General features: G+C 44.7%; 1 protein-coding gene and 1 pseudogene across 3 annotated transcripts in view; one reads left to right on the forward strand and one right to left on the reverse strand.

Annotated features, from left to right (window-relative positions):
• The window catches only part of RBFOX2 (RNA binding fox-1 homolog 2), a 282,231-nt gene that overhangs the window by 155,609 nt on the left and 103,213 nt on the right, over positions 1-23,409 (reverse strand). The window lies entirely within an intron of this gene.
• LOC124501205 (60S ribosomal protein L17-like) lies at positions 17,464-22,049 on the forward strand (annotated as a pseudogene).

Consider the following 23,409-nt stretch of genomic DNA (forward strand, 5'->3'; position numbering starts at 1 on the left):
CAATTCCTGCCCTCTTGGGAAGCCCGTATCCCAACCACTTTTTCATTATCTACCTACTCCGTCCTCTGTCCAACTGTGATTCCATAGTTCGTAATTAGCATCGCACCCTTGCAAACACCCTCAATCCCGTGTCCTCTCCATCCCTGCCACGTGGCAAAACTCCAACCTCCAATCCTGGTGAAACAGTTATCTGCGTTCTCTGCGCTTGTGCCCACACAGCTGAATGCTGCTGGAAAAAGATCACATAACCAACCTGGCCGACTTCACTAGAAGTTCATGATCACAAAGCTCAACGGGGCACTCATCCATGCCAAGCAATCCCACCAAAGCTGCCCTTGTAAGCTTCCTACTCTCCAAAATGACTCTTGCCTTCTCCTCAAACCCCCTTCAATTCTCTCCCCACCATCTGACTTTCAGCTGTTGCTCTACCCAAATATTTCATTTTAAAAGAGGAGCATTCAGGGACGCCTGGCTGGCTCAGTTGGCTGGCCCAGTCGGTGACTCTTGACCTCCGGGTGGTGAGTCTGAGCCCCACGTTGGGTGCAGAGACTATTTAAAAATAAAATCTTAGGGGCTGTGGGAGGGGGCATGGGCTAAATGGGTAAGGGGCACGAAGGAATCTACTCCTGAAATCGTTGTTGCACTGTGTGCTAACTAATTTGGATGTAAATTTTAAAAAATAAAAAATAAAATTGAAAAAAAAGAATGGAAAAAAATAAATAAAAATAAAATCTTTGGAAGGAATGAATGAATAAACAAGCAAACAAACAAACAAACAAACAAACAAATAAGAGAAGCATTCAGACAGCATCTTCTGTCCAAATCTACAATCCTACCTAGAAATGCAGGAATCTCCTCTTCCTTAGGCTCTGCTACAACGAAGGAAGCATTCCTGGCATCACGGCCCATTTCACCGCTTGTGCTCACGCCCCTCCCCGGGCACCCCTGTAAGGACTGTGCTGCTCTGCTGATCACCCTGCCTCTTGCATCATCATCACCTCTTTACTCATCACTATCGTGCCAGCAAATAAACATACGCCCACCCTCAGAAAAACCTCCCTCCGCTTTCACGCACTGATGGGGAAAGCACATACTGCTGCCATCGCTCTGGGGGGCAGTTTGGCAGTATCTATTAAAATCTGAAACACACGTGGCCTAGGGCTCAGCAGTTCCAACCTCCAAGGAGCCTAGCTTAGAAAAGCCACACAACTGTAGAAGGAAGTTCATTATAGCAATCTGTAAGAGCAAAAGAACTTTACAAAACGCCAATGGCCTATAGTAGGCAAATGACAAAACGGAACCATGGTTTTTAAAAAATTCTCCTTTGACCCCTTACCTCCCTACCACCCTGCTCACCACTTCACAGTAATGCTTCCCCAAAAAGCTGACAACACCTGTCTCCACTTCACCCTTCATTTCTTCTTCAATCTACTCAAAATAAGGTTTCCAAGCCCTTCACTCCATTGAACTCCATTGAAATGGTCAATGTCAACGACTTCCATATTACTTAATTCAAAGGGCATTTTGTGGTCCTCGACTTATCTGATCTCTTCGCAGGATTCAACCCAGTTGCCAACTTTCTCAGACCTTCTCTTTTTCTAAGCTTCTGAGATACTATAGTCCGGGCACTGTTCCCCCACCGTCACCCCCCTACATCACTGATTACTTCTTCTCAGTGCCTTTTTCTGGCTTCTCCCTCAACAGATCTCTAGAAAGAAAGTGTTCCTTGCAGCTCAATCCTGGGTCACGCTCTTTTATCTGAATTGTCTCATCCATTCCCATTGCTTCAAATACCATCAACACGCTAATAACTACCAAGTTATAACCCAGCCTAGACCTCTTCTCACGCTCCAGTGGGACTTTCAGCCATCTCACAGACGAGTCCCACATTACGGGCTCTTAATTCTCTGCCACCATCACCCCCTGGAAACCCAGTATACACTTGGTGTTCCCCTACCTCGATACGTGGGACCACCTGGCAATTAGGAAAGACAGCGTCCCTTCCCTTATCCCTCGCCGCTCACATCAAACCCATCAGCAAGTTCTGTGTGTCTGACTTCCCCATCTCCTCTGCCACCACCTTAAGCCAAGCCACTGTCGGTTCCTTCCTGGACATCTCCACCGTTCCTCCACTTCCGCTGTGGCTCCCCTTCAAAACATTCATCACAGAGCAGCCTGAGGGAGTTTTTGAAACACAAATCAGATCCTATCACTCCCATGATTCTATAGCTTCGCCTTACACTTAACAATGTCCTCTATCTGAAGTCCTTAGACTGGCCTTTAAGGTCCTAGATGACCTGCTAAGTGCCTGCCTCTCCAACCTCAGTGCACATCATTACCTGGCCTTCAATCACGCCAATTCCTGATCTAGTCCACCCCTCTCCTCAGCTCCCCCCACCCCCAAGAAGATTTTCTTCTTGAAACCTCTCCTCATCCTGCTTTATCCTCTGCAAGGCTGGCTCCTTATCTTTCAGACCTCAACTTAAAAACACCTCCTCAAATAAAAAAACTCTCCAGACCACTCTCTCCAGTTGGAGATCCTTCACCCAAGCCCCTGCTCTCTACTACTGTGCTCATTTTATTTTCCTCCTAGTAGATATCAAAATCTATCATTTGTTTATTCCTTTGGTTTCTTATTTGTTTTCAATTTCTCTATTAAAAAGCAGTATTTTATATATACCACATACAACTGAGATCTTCTACTATGGAACATTTTATCCCTTGACTTTTTATTAAGGAAGGTCAAAGTTATTTGTAGGAGTTTCTGGCACTCAGGCAACTGTCTAACTAAGTCCTATAAATAAAGTTAGAGCGCTACTCATTTTGCCCTAGTAACCAAAAGGGCTCAAAGTTTTGTGATAGCTACAAACCATAAATACCTGCACCAATGGCTTTAGAATATTAGTTTGCAATAATCATAATACTGGTATGAAAAAGCAGTTCCAATCCATTTACTTTAAGCTAAAGTGAACACCAACTTTCCAAACTGCCTCCTTTCCAATACTATAAATGTGTTCTGCTAAGCACAGTAAAATAGCATCCCAATCCAAGCTCCACTACAATCAAGCTTGCTGTATAGAATTATCCAGAGTCTAAAATCATGCATCCAGGGGCACCTGGGTGGCTCAGTCGGTTGAGCGACTGACCTCAGCTCAGGTCATGATCTCACGGTCCGTGAGTTCGAGCCCAGCGTCAGGCTCTGTGCTGACAGCTCGGAGCCTGGAGCCTGCTTTGGATTCTGTGTCTCCCTCTCTCTCTGCCCCTCCCCCACTCATGATCCATCTCTGTCTCAGAAATAAATAAACCTTTAAAAATATTTTAATAAATAAATAAATAAATAAATAAATAAATAAATAAATAAATAAAAACATGCATCCAACACAGTAAGCTCTGGTCACTATTTGAATTTAATTCAACTAGTTAACATTGAATTTTTAATTCCTCAGTCACACTAGCCACATTTCAAGGGCTCAAGAACCACATGAGGCTAGTGGACAGAACAGATAAAAAACATTTCCATTGTCACAGAAAGTTCTATTGGACAGAGCTGTTCTAGAACATGGTAACTAGGAAGCAAAAGGTCTTCCAAGTACCCAAAATACCAAGATGTTCATGTACTTTCATCAGCAGGCAGGGAAACTCCACCAGGCCTTCTCTCAGAATCTATTTATTTTTATTTTAGAAATACATTTCTGTCCTGGTTACCTGGCTACTTGCCCACTGAACATTTAAAAGGCAAATTAGGAAAAAGGAACTAGGAAGCAGTAAGGACTGAGTACCAGGGGAAAGGGGAATATTATGTTAGAGGCAGCCACATCAGGAACCAGAGAGACCAAGAGAAAAAAAATCTAAAGCAGGTAAGGTATTAAAATGCATACAGATGTCAAAATGGGGCCATATAGTAAGGCCAAACCAGTAAATGTTCCTGAAATACCATCCTTTCAGTCATAAACTATAATTGATGTTGACAACTGTGTTAAAACCATTAACAAAGTGTCTACTATTATACTATGAAAAAGAAATAAATTATATAGTTATATAATATACTTTGCAAGGATTTATTTCCAAAATAATGAAATCTTAAACATCTTGGTTTTTAGAGAAGGGAAAATCCTCTGAGCGAGCTGGAATACACCACCACCAAAAATAACTCATTCCTAAAATATTCTGTATGGTCAAATTTTCAATTCAGTTCAACCAACATGAACGAATGTTCAGTTAAACCAATATGAACAAATGTTGTTTACAGAGCAGGGACAGATACGAGAATAAGACAAGATCCTTCTGTTCAAGGAATTATGGTTCCTCCATACAAAAGAACACTATATAGCTTTGGCGGGGGGTAGAGAAAGTTCTTGGAATACTCTACTATATATTTTTAAGTGATAAAAGAAACGTTCAGAATAATGTATAGCACATTATCATGAGGGGGAGGGTGCGATGAGGAATTATACACAAAATGGTAAAATGCCTATGGTCTCAAGGCGAAAGGCACTGGGAGGGCTCAAAACCAGAATCGGGAAGCAACTTTTCACTATACGACTGTTTTGTACCTTATGAGTATTGAGCCACATACATGTACTGTCACCTAAGTTTGTTGTTTTTTTTAAAGCAAGTTCTCTATCCCCAAGAAACCTATAATCTAGTGGCTTACCCAGGCTTCAAAAAACTGAAGGGCTAAAACACTAAAAAAAAAAAAAAAAAAAGAAAAAAAAATTTTTTTTAAAAAGGGCACCTGAGTGGCTCAGTCGGTTAAGTATCTGACTTCAGCTTAGGTCATGATCTCACGGTTCGTGGGTTCGAGCCACATGTCAGGCTCAGAGCCTGGAGCCTGCTTTGGATTCTGTGTCTCCCTCTCTCTGTCTCTGCCCCTCCCCTGCTCACGCTCTGTCTCTCAAAAATAAATAAGCATTAAAAAAAATTTTTTTTTTAAACTGAAGGGCTAGACAACTTATATTTAACTAGTTAACTTATATTTAACTAGTTAACTAGTTAACTAGGGCTCTTTAACATATTTTATTCTTACTAAAAAGCTCACTCTCTACTATTTGAAATCTCAATTAATGAATTGATTTCAAAAAACTCAAAGTTGAACTGTTACAGAAAGTGCAATGATCCTTACCATGACCTCATATTAACTTTTGAGAAAAAAAAAAATGCTTGCATAAAGATGTACACTTTTCAAGAATTAAAACATCCTACTGGATAATCCAGCAAAGATTGGTTGAAAACCTCCCAGGAAAGCTACAGAATGGTCTTCTGTACCATATGGGAGGCAAGGTCAGGTCACTTTGATAGTCCCTGAGGGGAGAATGCTGGTGACTTCCCAATATTTTTTCTTTCATCCTACCTTAGTAACAAAACTTGGTCTTCATTCTAGGACATTACCATACACACCTTACAAAAAAAACAAAACAAAAAAACTATATCTCCCAACCTCCCTTGCAGTAAGGTGCAGCCATAAGACTTAAGTTCTAGCCAATGAAATATTAGTAGAAATGTTATAGGAGACTTCCTGAAAGTCTTCTTAAGCAGGGGAGGAATCATGGGTGGAGCTGTAGCAACCATCTGGGCCACATCCTACAGACAGAAAAGCAAAGAACAGTAAGGATCCTGGGTCTGTGATAACCACGGAGAACCACATCAGCTCTGGACTACCTACTTTCAGACTTCTTTTTCCTGAAACACAATAAAAACTCACTCTCGTTTTAGCCGCTTGGTGGGGGAAGAGGGAGGTTCTATTGTATGCAGCTGAATTTAATCCTAAGTGAGCCTTTCCATGGTAAATTATTTTACTGTAATTTACAAACCAAAATGATAGAAATTTGATACGACAGAAACCAAAATGATAGAAATACAGTATGAGCGTAGCAGCTCCTGAATTCCAATATGAAGAAAGTGTGTGTGTGTGTGTGTGTGTGTGTGTATACACATATATATGTATATATATACATATATATACTACACTATATATATATATATATATATACACACACATACACACACACATATATACTACATACATATATATATATATATATATATATATATATATATATACCTTCATTTTCACCACGTGAAAAAAGCGGGTAATAATGCCTACATCACAGGGATGCTGTCAGACTCAAATAAAATAGACTGTGCTAACTAGTCTGGAAACAGAGCGTTATATTCATCATTACTATTGCAATTACCACTACACTAGCTGACTGGTTAAGTGTCAGTCACAAAACAAAAAGTATATGAAAGCAATTAAAACAGAAACCTGGGTTTCAAGCCCAAGGAACTCTGTGACCCTGTCAAACCTCCTTCACTAACTTTCTTATCTCTTTTACTTTGCAGAAAATACTAGATCAGCAACCTCAGTTTCCTTTTCTAAAGTGGGGGTGGGGGGGGTGGGGTGTGGAAGGAGTTGAGTGGTTGGTTATAAGGGGAAAAAAGAGTAACGGTGGTAAAAGGTTGAAAGCAGTTAGGGAATATGACACATTTGAAATATATAACCCTGTTTTAGCGTTTCACAAACTGTCCGGAGGTAGTCCAGCCATTTTTAAAATGATGCTAGCAATGGTTTAGTTCTACAATTTATTCACTCAAAAGAAAAGACTAAATACATGCATACAGCTTCTACAGAGTATGTAGCAACTTATCATTAAAGGTGGCTGGGGCGCCTGGGTGGCGCAGTCGGTTAAGCGTCCGACTTCAGCCAGGTCACGATCTCGCGGTCCGTGAGTTCGAGCCCCGCGTCAGGCTCTGGGCTGATGGCTCAGAGCCTGGAGCCTGTTTCCGATTCTGTGTCTCCCTCTCTCTCTGCCCCTCCCCCGTTCATGCTCTGTCTCTCTCTGTCCCAAAAATAAATAAAAAAAAAAAAAAAAAAAAAAAAGGTGGGATGCAGTATGAGAGAAGTAAGGGGAGGTGCCCTGATACAAAAAAGGATTTTTTTTGTTTTTAAAACCTGTGCACTCAGGCACAGGCAGTATATTTAAAACAAAAATGGCTTCATCTCTTCCGTTTTTACACTTAAGAATGATTTAACTTCTCCAAAATGCGTCTTGAAGTCTGAAAAAAAGCAAATGAATTCACTTGTTGAAGCCATCAACGCGCCCGTGAAACCGCTTCTGGGGGCTACTTTAATCCACGGAGACACTGTATGGGAGTCATGTCGCACTGCGTTGTTCAATTCATTCTGTTTTGAAAAGTATTCCATGGTCATGTAACTCCGAGACACGTGCTTGAAGCGATTTTACTCTTTGCCAGACTTCCGCTTTTCAGAATCTTCTAAGAGGAGACCGAAATTAAGAGATGCTTTTTACTAAGTTTCAAAGATACCCACGGGCAGCAAACGAGCCATCCAGGGGTGTCAGAGATGAGGCGACAGGCAGACAGATGCCAAGAATCTGCGGCACATTTTAAAGGGCTACAGTCAGGATAACAGGAGTGTGAGAGACAAAGTCAGACATCTTGAAGGTTTTTGTTCCCAGAAGGGCTACCAGAGGCACTGCCCTTTTATGTACCCTTCTCCGAGAATGGCCATATCCAAGCAGCTTTAATTAAGCAGCATGGTCTCTGGGGAATTGGAACTATTCTACCTTTCCTGTTTGAGACACTTCTTTTTTAATGGCTGTTTGTGAGTCTGATGTATGACTGAGGGCTTGCCGGTCTTCTGAGCCAGCAGGAAGAATAAAAACACCGAAACAACACGATCTCCTGAGAAGGTAATCTGTCTAATGCTAGAGTGAACCAGACCATTCCATCCCAGATCTAAGCGATGTCTTCCATATCAAAGTTCTCCCAAAAGATAGTACATCCCAAACCCTATAAACTTATTTTCAGGCCATGACTACGCTGTTAATAACATACATGAGTTCAGTGGGACTTACTTTAATCATTTCTGAAACACAGTTTATTTTTAGTAAATATAAAAGTCCCCCACATGGGAAGCTACAACCATGCCAAAAATTTTCTATGAGGAGATAAAGTCCTATTTATAGACCTATCAGTTGCTCCTTGCTTAGGCTGTAACATAGTTTCCACTTTAAGCCTGATATGACCTCCCCTGACTTCTCTCCTCTCTAATGTTCTTTTCATCCTGAAGTTTCTCACATTTATCTTCACCTCCACAGGGCACTTAAGTTAAGCTACCATGGGGTTGGGGGGAGGGGGAAGGGAGAAGGAAAGAATCTCCTCTCCCTAAGCCTTCTCCCAGTGGAGGGGTTTAGGTGGGTTTCAGGAACCTAAAACGAGGAAGAAAGGAGTTCTTCATCCGGTGAGCTGTTTGCGAGAGAACCTAATAAGTACTTAGTCCACAAGAACACTGCCACACAAGCGAGCCACGCTCCTGACAAGTGGGCCCACAGAGGTCTTCATCCGTGTATGACTTGGCTTCAAGTTTTCCATCTTTTACAAAGCCAGCAAGAATAAATGTCAAGGTTTCCAATATGGAGGATGTTGTACCACAGCTAACCAGGGAACCAAACGATAAATGTAAGAGATTAACTTTCTCCTAAAGACTGTCTCCTTCAGGGCCCAAGCTGCTGTTGATGTTGTTTCACATCAGCTGCCTGCATCTACACATCCCCACTTAAAATGCTAACTGCCGGACCTCCATCAACGATTTCAGAAGGGTAAGCGCCTTACCCTCATGCAGTGAGCCATGTTCATGGTCTCCTTTCCCTAGCAGTGGCAGGAGCCATACCCCCTCTCACCCTGCCCCTGCCCCTGCCCCTGCCCCACCCCACACCCTGGACGAGACTGTAAATAAACCCTGTCTTTACTGCTCTGGCAAACCCTCACCCCTTTGATCTCTGAACCCCAGTAAAATCTGTTGTCCCTGGTTCACTTTTTTTTTTTTTTTTTTACAACCTTAAGTATATAACTGCCTTTTGTTAATTTTATGTCTATGGGTCTCATATCCTGAACGAGACTGCAAGTTCGATTATGAACTCCTCAAGGGCAAAAGCCGTGTCTTATTCATCTCAGGATCATCCGTGTCATGCCAGGCGGCTGGCACAGAACAGGCACACGGTACTCATTGCTGAAATATTTGTTAGGCTGATCCGGCTGGCAGGGGCCACGGAGTAAAGTATACTTCTCTTATGTGAATCTCACTGCACATAACTTAGGAAGGGCCAACCTGACTGCAGTGGCACTGGATCGCAAGCAATTCCTGAAAGGAGGGAGAAGAACACGGCCATGAAGGTGACACCCAGGCACCTCCCACTGGGGGATCTCATCCCCATTCGCACGCGTTCAAAGACATGGTGAACACAGGATACACCGAATGACAGGGCAAATGACAGTATTTCCTCACTCCAAGGAAATTCAACCTGCTTTTTCCATCACTTGTTTATCACTCATCTTCTCATGCCCACCTCTTCCTGCCCCCCACCAATTCACAGTGAAATCCCCAACTCTCCAGGATCTCCAGGAAAAAGCTCGTGATTTAGCATTTTCACTTATAACAAGAACGGGTGGATTTAAATTTCAGTAAAAATAACTCAAAATAAACATCAGTTAAAAATTCCCTGATTGTAAAAGTTGGCAAAGACCAAGAAATGCTCCTCTTAAAAAGCTGTTTTCCACTCTGACCTTTATCACGTAAAATGGTACTTCCCTTTTTAACAGAAGACATACGGATTTTCTGGGGTGAGCTGAGGCGTGGACATGGATGATTAAATGAACTCTCAAGCTCATTTTTCGGAGGCAACATGATACTAAAGAAAGAACTTGGGTTTGTAAGTAGAATCAAATTGCCAAATCACCACTCAGGAGCTATGACCTTGAGCAAGGACTCTAACCTAACCTCTCTCAACCTCTATTTCTTCATCTGTAAATGCAGGGCTATTTATTATGAAAATCGGAAATAACGTACATAAAACATCTAGTAGGTTACTGCCTGGCTAAATAAATTACAATTGTTAATAGATGTGCTTATTGTCATTTTTTTTCTCAGCCCACAATAAAAGACAGAAAATGGAAAGGACTCCTTGACAAATCTGACATTTTAGGGCCACTGTTATAATTTCTTTTAAATTGGTACCAACAAAGGGGCACCTGGGTGACTCAGTTGGTTGGGCAACCGACTTCGGCTCAGGTCATGATCTCGCAGTTTGTGAGTTCGAGCCCCGCGTCAAGCTCTGTGCTGATGACTCAGAGCCTGGAGCCTAGTTGGGGTTCTGTGTCTCCCCGCTCTCTACCCCTCCCCTGCTCACGCTGTGTTCTCTGTCTCTCAACAATAAATAAACGTTAAAAAAAAATTAAATTCGTACCAACATAACATCAGTAAGAACTCACCTAAAGAGAGCTATTTTCTCTGTGAATTTCAAAGTAAAATCTGCAGGAAGAGAAACACAAAGTGTTCTGTTGGGCAAGATGACCCTATTAGAGCCCATGACTAGGGGAATTTATAGGTGGTATCATGAAAAACAAAGCTCTTCACAGCGGGGGAGCTTCCAAGAAGGGAGGATAGATGTCAGGGATTCCAGGTAGGGGTAAACCCAATACTGCAGTATCTATGTCATAGAAAAGCTTCAAGTAAAGGAAGTTGCTTTGTTTTGTTTTGTTTTAACTCTTCCAAATTCCACCCTCCCTTAAATCAGCCATACTGTACTTATCTGACAACAGCAAACAGAAAAGGAAATACCTGCCCTACATGAGGTAAGGGGGATGCTCAGAAAGTGGGAGATGATGGCCAGAAAGGATGAGAACGTTTCTATGTACGAAAGGGGAAAACTGATGGCTGAACCATCTTCTTCTGTGGCTTTCAGGAGATGGCAGGATCATCTAAGTCACTCACCTTCTCTAGAGACACGGCTGTGAACCGGAAGATAGCAGTGTTTGGTCTTCTACAGGGCAGGGCTAAAAGCCACTAAGGAGTTAAAGCTTCCAGAGCATGAGAATAAAAATGCTGGAAGGAATTCTCAGGCTTTTTTAGCCAGCCCAGTGGAACGGAAGAAAGCCTGGGCATTGGAGCCAGATGGGCCTTCCTAACTTTGACCTTGGGCAAGTCGGACAGCCTCCCTAACCTCCTCTCTAAAATCGGATGAATGGCGTGTGCCCTGCAGAAGGCAAACTGTAGAAAGCAAACTGCTTCACAAGAAGCACGCAATACAGGTTGTTTGTCCTCAAACCTCAGGCTAGCCATATGCAAAACGCCGGCGGCTGGCATATGTCACAAATGTCCGTCCTCTCCCTTTCCTTTCCGTCTAACTTAGCAGAAAGGGACTCAAGTCCAAGTAGGGAAAGGAACTTTCCCAAGGTTACACGGCTGGTTACTGGCAGAACTAAGGCTTAAAATCAGCTTTTGCAAGCTGGATGCATCGCACCTTGCCTCGTTAGGAACATTCCCATGGGGACACAGCAAGCTTGGCTTAACGTTAAATGGGCTCAGAGGGTCGACGTGAACTAGAGAACCAGCTAACTGCAAGGTCAGCAGCTCCCTATGGTTTAGACACCCAAGAGTTAAGCCCTCGGCCAGGGCCAAGGCTCCAGAGAGCCTGGGCTGGGCAGACTCCTATGGGAGGAGGCCAGAGAGGCACTGAAATCCACTCCTTGCTGTGATTGGTCGGCTCCCAAAGGGGTGGGGAAGAGGAAAGGGAGAGGAATGTCACCCGATCCCCACGGGGAAACGAGAGCGGGAGCATCTGCTCAGGTTTTCAACTAAATCTGTAAAATATTTCTGAACACTTGACCACCAAACTCAGAAGACTGTAACCTCTGACCTTCATGAACAAGAGAGCGCTTGTTCTTTAATGACCAGATTCCTAGTAATACAATCTAGAGGAGCGAGCAAATGCAAAGAGGCAGTTTAATATCGCTCTGGTCCCAAATTAGGAAGGAACGCTTCTGCTCTAGGTGCTTGAAATCAACACCGCCACCTTGCCCTTATGGTGACACGAACCAGCCTGTTGGCCTCTCTGCTACCATTTTTCTCAAAGTCTGCCATTCCGAAAACATGACAAGACTACACAACCTCATCCCTTCCCCTGAATTTCTCTCCATCCTCTTTAAGAGGAGGCCCTTCCTTTTTTAAAAGGGTATCTTATTGTGAGACGCAACCACTCCGTAATTATGTCAGCACACATGCGCAGGGCAGAGAGAAGGGAGGGTTGGGGGAGAGAGAAACCCAATACCTTGCCAAATCCATTGGGAAGTCTGCCCAAGTTATTAATCCAGGACAGGGCCACTTAACTGAATTGGTTGAGGCAATGCCCTTCAATCCTGGCTGCGTTCTTTCCCCCAGGGGAGAGCACAGGAAGGGCCTATCTCCTCAAAATCTTATGACCCTGACAAGTCTTGATTCCTCAGAAACTTCTCTCCCATTTTAAGGCAATACACAAAATACTTCAGCTCTGAGCAGAGAATCAGAGAGCCAACCCCTATCCCCAATATGCTATGGGGACTCCACAGGACTGGTCACTGAAGAGCCAATGAAAATGGCATTCCCTGTGTCGTTACCTACAGCCACAACTCAACAACTCAGTTTTAAGTCCCAGTAACTGACATGGGGGATGGGGACGTGCACCAAAGTAAAATCAAAGAGAAAGCCTCCTACTGAAGGATGGAAACGGGAGGCCCTTGAAGTCAGTCCAGGGACAAACGTGAGCCCGCCTCATTGAGGCCCCAGGAACCAGGCCAAGGCCCATCCAAAATAACCCGGAATGGCTGGGCAGACCCATCCCTCAGGAACTGCGTAGACTAGTAATGACGTGACCCAAAGGGTGAAGATTCCTCAACCTGGAGCCAAAGCAAATCAGCTTCAGGAAGTTGCAGAGGCTCCTTATGTCTCCCCTTTGTTTCTGCTCTACAATCCCAAAGCTAAACTTAATCCAAACTATGCTACGAATGCCCTTTGCTAGCACAGAGGTCTCATTTATAAATCCCAGGGAACAGAAGTGACTCAGCCCTCTTTTACAGGAATGTTCAGCAAATTAACTACTCAAGGAGGTTCTGCGTGGTTATTAAAAACACAGGCTTCAGTGTCAGGCAGGCCTGGGTTTAAATACCTGTTCCACTACTTTCCAGCTCTGTGGAACTCTCCTAAATCTCTCCAAAGCTCGGTTTCTTTATCTGTCAAATATGGCTTCCACGCCTACCTCAAAGGGAAGGCTGCTGAGGATGATGGGGAACTGAGGGGTGTGTGTGTGTGTGTGTGTGTGTGTGTGTGTGTGCATGTACTTAGCACAGGAAGCATTCAATAAACAGTAGCTGTCACTATGAATTATTCTCGAGGACTATAACACAACTTGTCTGAAGAAAAAACACCGCCAGCTGACAAGTGTATTAGCATCCCTGCACCTTACCCCTCAGATCGGAGACTGGTAAACAGCAGGAAAAAGCCAAGGATTACTTCATGACCATCTACTGAGCAATGTGCTGGGTGCCAGGGGAAGAGAGTGAGTGAAGGCCACAACCTCTCCCCGAGAAGGAGTTCACGCTGTGGGGAGGGCAGGACCAGGACGGAAAGGACATGATGAGGAGAAAGGGAAGGACCGCCCGGCTTGTGTTCCGCCGTGAAAGGGTTGCTTTTGAGTCTGATCCCAGCAGTGAGGGTCATGTTGAAGAAATCTATCGGGACCATGGAGGCTGGCGGGGCGCTGGAAAACTGGGTGCTTTCTGGAGCTCTGTGCGCCAAGAGTGAGGGGACGGGGAGTGGGGCCACGCGCTGGGGGAGAAGTATCGTGGTCTTTTCTCTTCACACTACACCAGGAACGAATCGCATCGAACGTGGAGCAGCCACGAGCACACATTTTCACACAGGCACCGCAAGATCACTGCTTGTAGCGCTGACGCAGCAGCACGTACATTTTTTAGCAAAGAGGCACGGGGCGCTCGAAGAATGACACTCATTTAATCAAAAACATGAATTCTCACTGAAAACCAAGCACTGGGGAAGGCCAGAAGGGGCTGGGTTCCATCAGCCAGTGGCACCAAACCCAGAAACCAGTGCTCTGGCTCCCTCCCCGCTTACAAATTTTCATCCTCACGAGCCAGTCTGTCAAACCGGCACACGCACACCTCAAAGCCCGCGTTGCTGATGGACTGGAGCAGGGCTAGGCCACTCCTCAGTCACGACAGCACACGTCCATCAGGAGACAGAGCACACTCGGGGAAAAGCACTGAACTGGCAACGAAGGCTCCAGCCCAGAGACCCAGCTCTGTCACTAGCAAGAGCTCTAAGAACATACGACTACAGCTTTGGGTAGCCCTCTGACCTAGACTCGGTTTTCCCATCCACAGAACCAGGGCGACGGGACGACATCCAGCCCCCACATTCAAGGGGGCCCCGAGGGTCAAGCAGATGCCCCCCACCCCGCAATCCTGTCTCGGCATTGTGGCAGACGTGCCGCCGAAGAGCCGGGACACTGAGACACGCGATTACAATTCATTCTCTCAACTAGACTGAAAGTTCAGGCCCAGCCAGAAAGTCAGCCACAACCATTCTGGAACACAAACTAGAAGGTGTGGGGACTTGCAGTCCTGGTCCAGATTGTTCATTTTATGAAGGTCAGGACTCTCTGTTCCTTGGACATTAAACCAGGAAAGAGAGCAAAAGAAAGCAACGGGGCAACAGTCAAGTCACCTGGCACCTGGAAGGGCACATCGTTTGCTTGCAAGAGGAGAGCTCCAAACGGGACGTTCAGAAGGACAAATAGGAAGGGGCAGCTGCTAGTATTTCTGGCCAACAGATCAGGGCCTGAAAGATGGGTGTTCTCTCCACTGAACAACTCGTATGGTCAGAAATAATCTTGTTGCCAGCACGCAACAAACCGGCAGCTCTTTAGAGAGGGCTCTCTGGGGACCCAGGGGAAATGTACCCAGATCAGATCAGCGACGGCCGCTCCGGTTCCACGGGAGGTATTGTGGGGAACAGCGGCATCGGCCAACACACAGGATTTACACAATGAGCTCCCTGAATGCCGCACGTGTCCAGGTCAGACGAGCCGCTGCTCTGCCATGAACAACCCGGGAGGCAGATGCCACGCATCTGGGTGCATCAGGGTGGTGTTTCGCGGCAGTTGCCCATTCTCTCCATTTTAAATCCGGAGGAAGAAGTCTTATTTTTTGTTCCCTCCTCTTTACCTTTCCCTTCCCAACATAAACACGCGAAGAAGATGTAGTCTGTCCACACAATGGAATATTACTTAACAGAAAAGAACGAGGTACTGAGGCATGCCACATCGTGGAGGAACCCTGGAAACATGCCAAGGGAAAGAAGCCAGACACAATCGGATCACATTATATGGGATCCATTTTATATGGAACATCCAGAAAAGGCACATCTGTAGAGACAGACAGTAGAGACGAGTGGTTGCCTAGGGCTGGGGGGGGGGGGGGGGGGCGGTAAGAGGGATAGAGGGATTGGGACATGATGGCTTAGGGGTACACAGTTTCTTTTCGGAGTGATGACAGTGCTCTAAGATTGACCTCGGTGATGGCTGCACAACTCTGTGAACGTAACTAAGATGCCACCGAACTGAGCACTTGAAATGGATGAACTGCATAGTATCAAATTATATGCAATAAAGTTGTTCTCAAACGCCTCAAAAGAATCACCACCTCCTTTAGGAAGGGAACCGTAATGAGGGAGGTTTAACTCTCTGGCCGCCCCTTGTTTCCAAACGCCAGCCCTGGAGCCTTCCTATCAACTGCTCCTTTTGCACAGGCTGACGCCTTTCCCAAGGTAACTGGGCTCGATGGCAGCTCTGCTTGGGGTCTTAAAGTCCACCCCCGCTGTCTGGACTTTAGCGTCCTGCCTTCCACATCTAGCTTCCCTGTCCCTGAAAAGGTAGTAAACCTCCCCCACCCCTCCCAGCACACACCGCACACCGCACCCCCCCCACCCCCCCACCCCCGCAGGGGCAGCCGTGGCTCACGAATGACCTGTAACACCACAAAAAGGAATGAAGATAAATGATAACGTGGAAGCACAGGTTTGGGAATTGCAACAAATCTGGGCTCCGATCACAGTGCGTGACCACGTGACTCTGCCTCACTCTCAGTTTCCACTTCTGCAAAATGGAGAAACACTACCTAATGCATTTAATGCACGCGGTGGTGATAAAAGTTAAATGGGAAAATCTATGTAAATGATTCATATGATGCCTGGCTCACAGAAGGTACTCAATAAATAATAACTGTTATTTATAGAAGTCTTATGCCCAGTTTTTTCATGCTGTCCTCCAGCAGGTCAGCCTCTCTATCAAAAAGGCGGCAAAAAAAGCAGGCCTTTGGTGCCATCAAACTGTTTGTCATCTTTCTCACTTTTCTAACAAATCTCACGCACAGATCCCTAGTCCATTCCTAATCCTTCTGAATTTTTTACTTCAATTTTTTTTTCCCTTTTTTTTGGACTCACTTTAACTTCAAACCTCAGGCTCAGTATTGCCCCTTCAGCTCTATGCTCTCTCCTCAGCCATAATTTGTATTTACTGCCTTCCTTGTAATATGGTAAGCCACTCGCAGCACAGCACCCGGTATCCCACTCCTCCTAAAAGCCTAACTACCACAGCATCAAAACAACTTCAGATGAACTTCAGAAAAAATTAGGATGGAAACTTATAATGGAACCCTAGGCAGCCATGAAAAATGTTGCTATAAAAATAGCTAATGGCAGGGTTGCCTGGGTGGCTCAGTCAGTTAAGCATCCAATGCTTGATTTTGCCTCAGGTCATGATCTCACGGTTCATGAGTTCGAGCCCCGTGTCAGGCTCCATGTTGATCGTACAGAACCTGCTTAGGATTCTCTCTCTCTCTCTGCCCCCTACCCCCCAAAATAAATAAATAAACTTAAAAAATAGCTACTGGCATGAAAAGATATTTACAATAGAGTGGGAAGGAGCTGGAAGCATCCTACAAAGTCTGTACAGCATGATGACATTTTGTAAGGAAGTTTACAATGTGTGTAGATGCAAATACAGCTGCACAGAAACCAGAGTAGACCAACAAACAATGAAAAGATAAAGTTACATACATTAAGACGATTTTTATTTTATTCTTTTGGCCTACTGGATCTTCTCAATTTTCCTTGACGAATGTATATTACTTTTAAGAAAAAGATTTTAGGGGGGGCGCCTGGGTGGCGCAGTCGGTTAAGCGTCCGACTTCAGCCAGGTCACGATCTCGCAGTCTGTGAGTTCGAGCCCCGCGTCAGGCTCTGGGCTGATGGCTCAGAGCCTGGAGCCTGTTTCCGATTCTGTGTCTCCCTCTCTCTCTGCCCCTCCCCCGTTCATGCTCTGTCTCTCTCTGTCCCAAAAATAAATAAACGTTGAAAAAAAAAATTTAAAAAAAAAAAGAAAAAGATTTTAGGATTTTTTTTTTTTTTAATGAATTTAAACAATACAGTGTCTCTTCACTATTTTCTTTGCAGACACGGTAGCATGGCTCTGGTCAGACCAGGACTCACATCCCTAATCTACCACTTATTGTATATACGAAACCTTTAGCCTTGGTGTTCTCATGTGGAAAATGGCGATGATGAAGAACACTCTAGCAGTCTTCAGGAAGTCTCAGGCCGTGGTTCTCAGCTTAAGAGTGCATCAGAGACACCTGGAGAGCCTGTTGAACCAGAAGGCTGGGTCCCCTCCCCAGACTTTCCACTTTGGTAGGTCTGAGGGAGGGGGCAGACCACGAATCTGAGGAAGTTCCCAGGTGATGCTGATGCTGCTGGTCTGGAAAACCACAGGACAAAGTCTCCTTTCAATATGCCACACAGATCCTGAGTGCTCCTTCAGGACTATCTGTTCCCCAGAGATTGAATTACATCAGAACCTGAGACTGCACATCCACCCAAAAGCCCACACTTTTACAACTTGAGTGAATTCACTCCAAGACATGGAAGGAACTGGTTTTCCACTTAAGGCGAAAACAAATAATAATTATTATGACTGCATGTAAAATACCTGACTTTAGCACGGGACAAACGTCTGAGACTGTGGGCACGGATAAAACACGCTGCGAGAAACAGACGCACAGTGAGTCCACTGCACGCTGCCCCGTGCCTGCCTGGGGAGCAGAGCAGAGCCTAGCCTGGGTCACAAAGCACTTGCTTTGCTCTGGGTGCCCTCTGTTGACAAAAACAGACATAGCCACTTGCTCTGCTGCTCTGTCCCTTTTTTCCTCCCACCCCAGGAGAGCCAAGAGTCCTTCAAGTGTGACTCAGGTTCAGAGGGGAAAAGGTTTCCAGTTATGAATTTTTTCCTAAGCCCCTACATGGTCAGGATATTCTTCTTCCAATGTCCCCAGTCCCCCTCACTTTGCATTTGCAGCTTATCTCCAAACAGGTTAACTAGCTCAGGATGGCAGGACAGGAAGTGATGGTAACGTAGGTGGAATTTAAATCACGGTTGCCTTTCACTTCAGAAATGGCTGGCATTAGCACAGCGGGAATAAACTGCTTTGGTAAATACTCCCTGATACAATGTGAAACCCCGCACAATGTGTAATAATTTTAAAAATATATATACTGGCTGTTGAAGTTTCTATACATGAAAACTGTCTAGTAGCACCTTCCAGACAACTAAAAGTAGAATGAGGGGCGCCTGGGTGGCTCAGTCAGTTAAGCATCCAACTTCGGCTCAGGTCATGATCTCACAGTTCATGGGTTTGAGCCCCACTTCGGGCTCTGTGCTGACAGCTCAGAGCCTGGAACCTGCTTCGGATTCTGTGTCTCCCTCTCTCTCTCCCCCTCGCCCCCTCACGTTCTGTCTCTCTCAAAAATAAATAAACATTAAAAAAAAAAATAAGGTAGAATCAGAGCATGTCAGAGTAGGCCAAGAGCTCAGATATTATGGTCTCCAATTTCCTCATTTATACGGGGAAACTGAAGGCCCAAAGAAGTAAAGTGACATAGCCAAAGTCAAAGTTAGTGAAAAGCCAGTTTCCTGATTTCCTCATGACTCATGGTCTTCCCACTATACTATGGTCTTTATTCAGAAACTTTTTCACGCAGGCATTACCAACAGGACGACAGCTGCTTAATTTTAGCCACGTGGTAGAGGATAAAGAAAGTAGTGAGCATGGAACAATTCCTGACAGGAGTGGGAGAGGAAAAAAATCCTACCTTTTTCAACTGCAAAATTAAGCCTTTTCTGGTATCAATACTTCCTTACTAGCAATCAGTTTTAAATGAAAGTATCCCACTGGGTCAAAAACTGCACTTACTATCAACAAGCAGTTGTCTAAATAAGGAGTCGGCAAGCTATGGTCCATCGGCCAAATCCAGCCTGTCACTCGTTTTTGTATAACCCGCATACAGACCATGACTTACGCGGTCTTTACATTTTTAAATGGCGGGGGACAAACAAATCAGAAGCAGCGTATTTCAGGATGTGGAAATTACATGAAATTCAGAGCCCACAAATAAAGTTTTATTAGAACACGGCCCCATTCGTTCATTTACATGCTATCTATGGCTGCACACAAGCTACAGCAACAGAGCTGAATGGCTGCAACGGGGGCCCCAAAACCCACAACATTTGCTCTCGGATCCTTCGCAAAACCTGTGTGTCCACCCTTGTTCTGAAGTACTGATGAATGTCGTCACTGGGTTGAGGACGAAGACCTGCGCTGTCAGTTCCTGGGGGGCCGGCCTCAGGGACGAGCTCCCCACCCCCTCTGGCAGGCGCCTCACACAGGGTGAGTGCTGACACTCCCTGACACCTAGAGCTCTCCTCCAGAGACGCCGAGGGGGCCCCAGGCCAGGCTCCAGCATGGTTTTTAGTTAATATTTGTCAGCAATCCTACCCATGTTACAAATGAGGACCCAAGCCTGAGAGAGATGAAACAGCAGGCACAAACTAAAACTGTGAGCCCAGATCTGCCGGACGCTAAGGTTCTTTGATTATTCCCCAGTGGTTTTCAAACCGGGTTCCAGCCAGCCGAGGGGCCTCGGGGTCAGAGGAAGCCCAGAGGGCGGGGCTCCACGTCCTCCAAATCTTTTCTAGGAGGACCACGCCACTTACATTTTTCCCATATCATGTCCACGTACTTCAGATGAAAAAGACTTTGCGGCTACAAAGTTTAGTCTGAAGGTCAGCGCACCTCTTCCAAACAAAAGCTATGTTCTTCTCTCTCCGCCACTTATTACCACCTTTGGCAAATCTCTCACGACCCCAGGCACCTTAATTCCCTCATCTGCCAATGGAGATTAAGATCCGGCCTCCTCCCCACCCCCCCCCCCCCCCCCGTCCCCACACGTCCAAGATCAAATGAAAATGGACAGGAAAGTGATCTGTAAAGGATACAGGACTATAGAAATATAATACAAATTATCACCCCCTCAGTATAGGGCTGGGGAGGGGAACCAGTAGGGAAATAATACCATTTCTACTGACTAAAGAAAAATCAAACATGCAAGTAAAATGTGAAAAACAACAACAAAAACCCCCAAACATTCGATGAAAAGTAAATAAGGAAAAGACATGTTCTCAGTGGAAATAACATAAACTTTTCAATCTAACACATTTAGATTTAAAACCCAACTTTCCTCATTATCAGCTACAAAGCCTTGGACAATGACTTAAATCTCTTTAAGCCTTGGTTTCCTCACCTGCAAATGGGAGGAATAAAATAAAACTTGCTAAATGCTTCATACAGGGATTGACACATAGTCAAAGTTCGATTCATGTTAGCTCTCTCTTCCTGGGAACACTCACTTGTTACTCTAAAATTGAGACACACCTGCTAGAATGAATGCATGGGCTCCCCATACCAGGAAGGAAGTAACAGAATTCAGGAACTCAAAGCATCTTTAGCTTAGATGATTCTATGATCCACCTGATACCGCAAAGCTTCGAGAGGACAGGCTGAAAGTACTCTAAGGAACAATGAAAAATCCTAAGAATAAAAGATACACAAAGTTCTACTAATTCAATAAGGATGTTTATTGAGTGGTTTAAGAGCTCTGTATGGCTCCACAAAACGGCAGATTTACATTTAAGATCCACTTGACCAAAACCATTAAACTTGTAAGAGGCACTCTCCTGCTGAAGATCAGATATCTACCTTCTTGAGTATTAATTTTTTATATAGCTCTGGCAAGGCAAAGGTAAAAAGCCTAATGAAAGCCCGAACAACGTTTTTTTTTAATCTTCCACAGGAAAAAGTCCCAACAGAGTAGTCTCTATAGTTCAAGAAGGCGAAAGTTTACTGTTTAATTTGTCCCTTTACCAAATTCCTACTGAATACTTACTTTGAGCAAAGTATTTGAGAATATCAAGAAGTAAGACAGGGGTGCCTGGGTGACTCAGTTAAGCGGGCAGCTCTTGATCTCAGCTCAGGTCATGATCTCAACAGTTCACGGGATCAAATCCCGCACCAGGCTCTGCACTGACAGCACAGAGCCTCTTTCTCTCTTTCTCTGGGATTCTCTCTCTCTCTCTGTCTCTCTCTCTCTCTCTCTCTCTGCCCCTCCCCTGCTCACTTGCTTGCTCACTCTCTCTCTCTCTCTCAAAATAAATAAATAAAAATTAAAAAAAAAAAGTGCTCTTCCCATAAGTGGCCTGAGGTGATCTCTGAAAATAGTTTGCTATTCACTTGACCCGGAAAACTCGACAAAATCAGCAAATTAAGAGGTGTAAATCTCCGTGTTCACTTTAAGAACACACATGAAGCTACCCAGGCCATCAAGGGTGTGCATATCCGAAAAGCCACCCAATACCTGAAAGACGTCACTTCGCAGAAGCAATACGTGCCATTCTGTCGCTACAGTGGTGGAGTTGGTAGGTGTGCCCAAGGCCAAACAGTGGGGCTGGACACAAGGTCGGTGGCCCAAAAAGACTGCTGAATTTCTATTGCACCTGCTTAAAAATGCAGAGAGTAAAGCTGAATGTAAGGGTTTAGATGCAGAGTCTCTGGTCATTGAGCACATCCAGGTGAACAAAGTCCCCAAGATGAGGCAGAGAACTTGTAGGGCTCATGGGTGGATTAATCCACCATACATGAGCTCTCCCTGCCACATTGAGATGATCCTTACAGAAAAAGAGCAGAGTGGTCCTAAACCAGAAGAGGAAGTTGCACAGAAGAAAAAGATATCCCAGAAGAAACAGAAGGGGAGAAAAGGGGTAAATTCTGCATAAAATAAATGCAAATAAAAGTAAGTAAATAAGTAAATAAATAAACGAATAATTTTTTAAAAAAGAAGTATGACAGGATCCTTATTCTCACAGAACATTATGGGTCATCATAAAATAATAGGCAGTGATAAAATGCTATTACAAAGTGGAAATAACGTGCCTTGGGAGCTCAGAGGACATTAAGAATCTGTTCCCAAATAAGTGCATCACGCAAGACTTAAAGGAAGAGACAGCCTTTGAAGTGGGACTTAAACAGTGGTAAAGGGGTGCATCTGGGTGGCTCAGTAGGCTTAGCGTCCAACTCCTGATTTCAGTTCAGGTCATGATCCCAGAGTCGTGGGATCAAGCCCTGAATTGGGCTCTGTACTGAGCGTGGAGCCTGCTTAAGATTCTCTTTCCCACCCTCTCCCTTTCTCTCTCTCTCTCTGTCTCTCTCTCTTAATCTCTCTCTCAGGGCACCTGGGTGGCTCAGTCAGTTAAGCATCCACCTACTGACTTTGGCTCAGGTCATGATCTCACCTTCGTGAGTTCAAGCCCCCCACTGGACTCTGTGCTGATGGCACACAGCCTGCTTGGGATTCTGTCTCCCTCTCTCTCTCTCTCTCTCTCTGCCCCTCCCCCTTTGCTATCTCTCTCTCAAAATAAATAAAAATAAATTAAAAAAAAAATTCTCGGGGCGCCTGCGTGGCTCAGTCGGTTGGGCGGCCGACTTCGGCTAAGGTCATGATCTCACGGTCCATGAGTTCAAGCTCCGCGTCGGGCTCTGTGCTGACAGCTCAGAGCCTGGAGCCTGTTTCAGATTCTGCATCTCCCTCTCTCTGCCCCTCCCCCGTTCATGCTCTCTCTCTGTCTCAAAAATAAATAAACGTTAAAAAAAAATTTTTTTTTAAATAATAAATAAAAAAAATAAAATAAAAATTCTCTTTCTCCCTCTGCCCCTCTCTCCAACTCACGCATGTGTGCACTCGCTCTCTTATAAAAATAATTTTTTTAACTTAAAAAATTAAAAAATAAATTTCAACACATTAAATGCCATAAGTAAAGAAATTGGAATTAAAACCCACATCTGATTTCAAAGCTACACTACCCCATCCCGTAGTGTGGCTAAAACACAGAGTACCTTACCCAACATAGAAAGAAAAAGACTGGGGCTCAATCACGGTATTCACTTAACAGTATCCCCTGAAGAGTTCTCAACAGATAAAAGCTAAACAGAATAATGCTACCCAGTGAGATGAGAGCTGTGCCTTTGTTTAAGTGTATGATTACCCAGAATTTACTGACATTTTCTGGTGGCACAAAATTTTCTAACACAAAGACCTTAATTCCCCCGCCTTTC

Source organism: Lynx rufus, unplaced genomic scaffold, assembly GCF_022079265.1.
Source record: "Lynx rufus isolate CCGP_SWC_20201006 ecotype Redwood Valley unplaced genomic scaffold, mLynRuf1.p SCAF_7, whole genome shotgun sequence".
In the NCBI taxonomy this organism is placed as follows: domain Eukaryota; kingdom Metazoa; phylum Chordata; class Mammalia; order Carnivora; family Felidae; genus Lynx; species Lynx rufus.